The sequence below is a fragment of the Camarhynchus parvulus genome, chromosome 1A (genome assembly GCF_901933205.1).
Source record: "Camarhynchus parvulus chromosome 1A, STF_HiC, whole genome shotgun sequence".
Classification (NCBI taxonomy): domain Eukaryota; kingdom Metazoa; phylum Chordata; class Aves; order Passeriformes; family Thraupidae; genus Camarhynchus; species Camarhynchus parvulus.
This window is the reverse complement of record NC_044586.1, coordinates 69,174,684-69,182,733: the sequence shown is the minus strand read 5'-3', so window position 1 is coordinate 69,182,733 and position 8,050 is coordinate 69,174,684.

The following is an 8,050-nucleotide window of genomic DNA, read 5'->3' as shown; positions in this document are numbered from 1 at the left end:
AGCAGGGTGAGATAATCCACATTTGAAGCCCCTTTCAGGTGTGTTGGCCACGTCAGCACTGAGAAAACTCCAGGAAACCCCAACTGCAATAATTACTGTCATTTAATCGCTTCACTGATACAACTTTAACTCAAACATCGGTGATGTAACTTCTGATTTCACATCTCAGTCTGGACAGAAAACTCTTTTCTTCCAGGCTGATTATCTCCATCCTTCACAGAACAGGCACTTCCTATTAAATGATGTGGGAAAAGTGCCCCCAAGATTTGCATGACCTACTTGAATCATCCTGAGAGAGAGAAAAAAGAATATAAATTTTGAAGTTCAATGTAATTTTTGGCTTGTAGTAAACAGTTTTAAGCATTTTGGTTTTCTTCAATTATCTGTGTGCTGCTGTCTCCCTGCTGACATTTCCTGCAGGATTGTGGGAGCACTTGGCCTATCCTTGTGTTTTCAGCTATTAAAAATACTCCAACATTCAGCAGTAAATGCAGGTGAGCTTTTGGACATTTACATCCAGAATTTCCACCAAAGAGAAAATTGTTTCTTTCATGGCACAGGATTCTGCTGCAGAAAAAGAAATCCATCTTTCCATGGTTCCATTAAATATTTCCCTCATTTTTCTTACACATTTCTCTCTTTTAGTGCCAGTTACAGCTCGAGGACAAACGCTGACACTTTTTTTTGCATAAAGAAGATTTCACACTTGGTTTACTTTAGCTTAGCTGTGAACATATCAGGCTTTAAATTTAAAACATTCCTTTTGATTGTTTCTCCTGAAATCTTGTGGCAACAACCTAAAATGAGCGCAGCAATTGTAAAGGCCTCTATTTTATTTTAAATTAATTAAATACTTTAAAATGAAATTATGTGGAACTTAAACAAACAAGCCAAAAAAGAGAGAGAAAAAAAATCAAGGAACAAGGTGGTTTTTTTTTTCCAGGATCTTTTTATGAGGCTGTTGAGGTGGGAAGGTCCTAAAAGGTTGCTCTAAGGGGACAGTAAAGGAAGCAGGACTCCTGAATTCCCTGAACACCCCCAGGAAAGCACTGGATGATTACAGAGTGGATAACACACCAGGATGTAACAAAACTCTGAGAAATGCTTGTATTTTATGATTGGCTTTTCGCAAATATTAAAATGAATATTATATGTGTTGTGTTAGCAAGTGATGCTGTATTAATTCTCTTAAGTACTGTATCGTTTTAAGTTATAAAAAATTGCTAAAATAGAAACTATGCTATATAAGATGCTTTGTTTAAAAGAGAAGACTCGCAGCGAGATAACAGCCACAGGACACCTAAATCCTTCAGAAGAGAAGAATTTATTGCTTTCCTATCAGAAGAAACGAACTGCTTCCCGCCTCGAAGGCGCCATGGGTGTTAGAAAAGAGAAGTTGACACTGACCAGACAAAAATCCTGTGTTTGAATAGGAATTTATGCATCATGTATGAAGTGTATGAATATGCAACAAGCTATTGCTCTTAAAGATTACTCCTTTTGTTAGAGGTGTGTCCTTTTTCCTGGGCCCGCGCTGCCTGGAAAAAGGTACCCGGACGTCCGTAACTCTTTGTCTTTATTGTCTCATATTGTCCTAAATCCTGATTGTCCAAATTATTATTACTCTGATTGTATTACTATTTTTATAACCATTTTTATTACTATTAAACTTTTAAAATTTTGAAAACAAGTGATTGGCGTTTTTCACAAAAACCATCCTAATGTTCCACCTGGGAGACTTTGGTACCTGCGAGTGTCCTGCTACTACCTGCCTAAAAACCATCCCTGTGAGCTCTCAAATTCCGTTCCTTTTGCTCCTTTGTATGAGAGTTACAGGAGCAAAAGAGAGGAAGAAACCAGCTTATGTCATTACAAAAATATATACAGAGAGTTTGCAAAACAGAGCAAATTTATAAGTATAATATTTATATTTTTATATTATATTATATAGAATTATAAATTATATATTATATTCAATATATTATAATATAATTATAAATTATATAAGTATAAATTATATAATTATATAAGTACATATTATATTTAAATTTATATTTATAAATTATATTTATATATTATATTGTTTATATTATAATATAATATTTATAGTTTATTTCTATTTTGTTATAGTTATATTTGTATTTATGTTTAAATTTATATTAATGTTTAGATTTATTTATGTCTACCACTCCCATCCCAGAGTGGTGAATAATAGAATTTATTAAACTATATTTATCGTTGTCATTTATATCTACAGTTATAACTTATATTCATAATTTATAAGTATAATATTTATATTTTTATATTATATTATATACAGTTATAAATTATATATTATATTTAATATATTGTTATATAATTATAAATTATATAAGCATAAATTATATAATTATATAAGTATATATTATATATTATATTTATATTTATATATTATATTTATATATTATATTTATATATTATATTGTTTATATTACAATATAATATAATATTTATAGTTTATTTCTATTTTGTTATAATTTCTATTTGTATTTATGTTTAGATTTATATTAATGATTAGATTTATTTATGTCTACCACTCCCATCCCAGAGTGGTGAATAATAGAATTTATTAAACTATATTTATAGTTGTCATTTATATCTATAGTTATAACTTATATTCATAATTTATAAGTATTATATTTATATTTTCCATATTATATTATATACAATTATAAATTATATTTAATATATTATTATATAATTATAAATTATATAAGGATAAATTATATAATTATATAAGTATATATTATATTTATATTTTATATTGTTTATATTATATTGTTTATATTATAATATAATATAATATTTATAGTTTATTTCTATTTGGTTATAATTTCTATTTATATTTATGTTTAAATTTATATTAATGATTAGATTTATTAATGTCTACCACTCCCATCCCAGAGTGGTGAATAATAGAATTGATTAAACTATATTTATAGATGTAATTTATATCTATAGTTATAATTTATATTCATAATTTATAAGTATAATATTTATATTTTTATATTATATTATATTATATACAATTATAAATTATATATTATATTCGATATATTATTATATAATTATAAATTATATAAGTATATATTATATAATTATATAAGTATATATTATATTTATATTTATATATTATATTTTTATATTATACTCTTTTATAATATAATATAATATAATATAATATAATATAATATTTATATTATATAAATAATATATAATTATTATATATAATATATTATAATATATTATAATATATTATAATATATATTATATAATAAAATATAAATATTATATATTATTATATTATATATAACATAATAATATGTAATAATATATATTAATATATGATATATAATATATAATATAATATATTATATAATATATAATATATATAATTATATTTAATATATAAATATATTATATTTATATATTATGTTGTTTATATTATATTGTTTATATTATAATATAATATAATATTTATAGCTTATTTCTATTTTGTTATAGTTATAATTTCTATTTGTATTTATGTTTAAATTTATATTAATGTTTAGATTTATTTATGTCTACCACTCCCATCCCAGAGCAGCCCTGTGTCTCTCCCACCCACAAACACACGCTCACCCCAACATCTCCTGTGTTTTTAGCAGCAGGGCTCTGGTGCACAACTTCCTGCAGGAAACGGTGGCAGCAGAGCACAGGAAACCCCAACCCTACAAGAACCTAACTCCCTGCAAGGCCTGACACGCAGAACACCACAAAGTTCCCCGTGCTGTAAAAAAGGGGCATCTCCATCACAAACCTCTTCGTGGATTTGGGCAGAGCAGGATTTATTCATCCTAAACTCGGCTTAAATCCTGTGCCCCAGAAAAGCCCGTCTGCGAACCAAACTCTCTCAGGTTGGGGTGAAGCAGGAATAGCTGCTGCTGTCACCCTGTCGCATCCACAGAAGTCGTGGCACAGCCTGCAGCACTTTGGAGCAAATCCAGCCATCTGAAGTCCAAGCTTTTCTTTAGAGATGTCTTTTGGTCTTTATGAACCGCCAGGGAGATGGAATTACATGCAAAATTCAACTGAGAGGTAAAAGGAAAAAGGAGGGGGAAAAAGGAAAAGTGTTTCATTACTGAGTTTGGGATTTTTGGGAGGGTTTTTTCATCTGCTGTCAAAGAAGTGAATGGCAACTTTTCAGATGCACTGGAAAGCTGAGTCTTTGTCCTCTGCACTTCACTGCTCACCATCTGCTGAGTTCAGTGGCATCATGCTGAAATCAGAATTTTTTGTTAAAGAGAGAACAAAGTCATTATTTAACAAATATTCCAGCAAATTTTGGATACTGGAACTTGGAGTTTTGAAACCATTGTAGCTCCAGTTTACCACAGATGTGAAAATGGCCTTGCTCACTTAACCATCCTAAACCACACTGAGCAGTTCCTCCTTCAGTGCTCAGAAACATCTGTCCCTAAAAGCCCTGTGTGCTAAATATATCCTACAAAAATCTAATATTTTTGGGGTTTAATTAATTTCTTAGCTGGAGATGCTGAATACAGAGGTTGCAAGAGACCTCTGGCTTTAGCAGGCTGACGAGTGGAGCTGCTGTGACCAGAGACTTCCTGGTGGGTGGTGGGGAAGTGAGAGCACAGAGAAGGCTGAGGAGGAGATGTAGGTGCACAGCTCAGAACAGAGTGGAAACCGCATCCCTGCGTCATCAGAGGCGGCCAGCTGCAGCTCACGGGCAGGGAGACAGGAAATGCAGCAGCCTGCTGTCCCTCCTGAGGACATGGCTGTTGACGGCGGTCACAAGGATTTCGGGGTGAAGGAAGAGACGAGATTCTTGACTCCATGATCAGAAGGCTTGATTTCTTATGTTATGATATATACATCTACTATACGATACTAAAAAAGAAAAAGAAGGGAGAGTTTCCAGCAGCTGTTAACCTAAGCTAAGAAAAGTAAAGAATGAAAACACACAAGCTGGCCTTGACAGACTCCACAAGCCAGCTCTGCTGTGACTGGTCACTGAACCAAAACTTTCACAGGAGACCAGTCACAGACTCACCTGTTGCATTCCACAGCAGCAGGTAACCTGTTGTTTATGTCTGGTTGCTGAACTTCTCAGCTTCAGCAGGAAAATCCTAAGAGAGGATTTTTCATTAAAAAAATGTCTGTGACGCATGGGTTACTGCTGAACACTGTGCTGGGTTCATGGCTGCACTTGGTGATCTGTTCCAGCTTGGAGCTTTTCCATCCTGTGATTATTTTCTTGATGTGTTGTGAGAGACTGAAGTGGCTCGTGCATTAGACATTGCTAAAATCATCAATCAATCAATCAATCAATCAATCAATCAATCATCAGTCATTTTGGCCACAAACAAGCTTTGGTAGCAAACTGCAAAGGAGCTGCTGTCCATCTGTGACCACCAGAGCCACCCCTCCCCAAACACCCCTCTTAATGGGAATGGTGGATTTTGGAGCTGTCAGTTCAAATGTTTAATTTTGTCCAGTTATGGCAGGTCTGGGAGGAAGGATGCATCCACGAGGGTGTTGGCAGACAGACTGTGATGCTGCCAGCTCACACGTTCAGGGGGCGAGTTACCATGTGCAACGAGCACAGCCCAGAGCAGGCCACAAACTGATAAGGGAGCCTTTATCAGCTCTGAACAGGCACTGCCTCTTTGTCCCTGCCCAAGGGAACTCATGGGGTAACTCCCCTGCCCTGGAAAATGGGGACATCCACAGGGAGCCCCAAGGTGTTCACCTCAGCCATAAATGGGCTGAACTGTGCTGATATCAAAGGCAGCTGCATCATCTTTGAAGGTGTCAAAGAGTCCCAAAGTGTCCCATGACCCACAACATTCCATCATCCAGGGTGAAACTCCCCGCTCCAGGGACTGCCCACTGAGCCTGAGTGAGCACAAACCCACATTTTGTGTTCTGTGCCTTTCTCCCACCACTTCTTTGGGACTTCCCCTCATCCCCTGGTGGATCCACCAACAGACACCGAGATTGCAACCGCCAAGTCTCATCACAAGACCTGTGGTTGGTGAGATCCTCCTCCTCTTATCCTTTCCCTCTCTTTTTCCTTCTATCACATTTTCTTAAGTGTTACTTTTATACTTTGATATTGTCATATTACTAGAGATAGTAACAGCCAAAATGGCTACACGGCTGTTTTCCTCTGCAACCAAGTTGCTCTAAATTAAATCCTTTATATATTACGTACATTTATAATTATTAAATCCTACATATATATTTTTTCTCCAAACACTAATTTTACCCTTGGCTTTCTAGGGTGGGTTATACCACACACAGAGGACACAAACTCAGTGGAGTTTGCAACAAGCTACAAATGGACAGCAGCTAGCTGACCAGCAATGCCACCAATTATGATTTTTCCCTGGTCAAAACCTCCTCAGAGAGGGAATGTTTCAGGCTGGAGAAACAGCACCAGGATTCCCAGGCCTTTATTGGCTTGGGTTGATGATAATTGACTGTTACCTGGAAGTCAGAGGGGTGGAAAGGTCTGGCAGGGATGCACAGCTCCTCCCGGTTTGGTGCTTCGTGGCTTCTCCAGGGCTGTGTTGAACACCCGTGGAGGAGATGCAGCAAAAGGGCTCTGAATGTGACACGGAGCTCGTGGTGTCCAGCCAGGATGTTTGGGCTGAGGATGGTCACAGTGAGGGACAGCCTGGGCGTGGGGGCCATCACCACCTCTGCTGGCTGGAACAGAACCCCTGACAAGGCCTAAGTCACATTCCCTGGAACGTTTGGGATGGAAAAAACCTCCAAGATCATCCAGTCCAACCTGGGCCTGAGCCCACCTTGTCCCCAGCCCAGAGCTCTGAGTGTCACCTCCAGGGATGGGCACTCCAAAGCTCCCTGGGCAGCCCCTGCCAAGGCCTGACCCCCTTTCCATGGGGAAATTCCTGCTGTGCCCACCCTGAGGCTGCCCTGGCCCAGCCAGGGGCCGTTCCCTCTGCTCCTGTCCCTGTTCCCTGGAGCACAGCCCGACCCCCCCGGCTGTGCCCTCCTGGCAGGGACTTGTGCAGAGCCACAAGGGCCCCTGAGCCTCCTTTGCTCCAGGTCAGCCCCTTCCCAGCTCCCTCAGCCCCTCCTGGTTCTCCAGCCCCTTCCTTCAGCTCCCCCAGCTCCCTCCCTGGTTCTCCAGCCCCTTCCCAGCTCCCTCAGCCCCTCCTGGTTCTCCAGCCCCTTCCCAGCTCCCTCAGCCTCTCCTGGTTCTCCAGCCCCTTCCCAGCTCCCTCCCTCCTGGTCCAGCCCCTTCCCAGCTCCAGCCCTCCAGGTCCATTCCTGACCTGCCCCTCCAGGTCCTTCCTGACCTGAGCTGATCCCAAGGTTCCAGGGGTCCCTCAGCAGTGCCAGCTCAGGGGACAGTCCCTTCCCTAACCCTGCTGGTCACTCCATTCCTGCTAAAATCCCGGTGCCATCGCCCTCCTGCCCACCTGGGCACACCTGGGGGTGTCCAGCTGCTGTCACCAGCACCCCCAGGGACATTTCCAGCCCCTCTGGAGCATTCCATGAGGTGAACCTGGCCCTTGGTCTTGTTGGAGCTCCAGCCCATCCACTCCCACCTCCATCCCTGATCCCTGGGATGGAACCCCCAGAGCTGTGTCAGGTGGGCTTAGCCTGGATTTTAGGGAAAAGTTCTCTCCAGAAAGAGGAGCAACAGCCTCACCCAGTCTGAAGGAGTCAAAAAATCAGCGAAATTTTGGAGGAGAAACAGCTGCTTCCTAAAAAAAGAAAAAAAGGAAAAAATTCCATCTCAGAAATCAGCTCAAATCCCCAAAATTTACCTCAGTCACCTCTCTCAAAACACACCCGAGGGATTGAAACCCTGAGGCACAAAACCACTGCCTGAACCGTTTGTGGCGAGGTTTTGGAGTGAGATGGAGCTGGAAAAAAGCAGCTGCTCTGGCCAGGCAAATCCCCCAAGCCCACCTTGAGAAGCCATCAGGAGCCCCCGCTGCTCCTCCCATCCCTCAGCAGGGCCAGGTGCTGC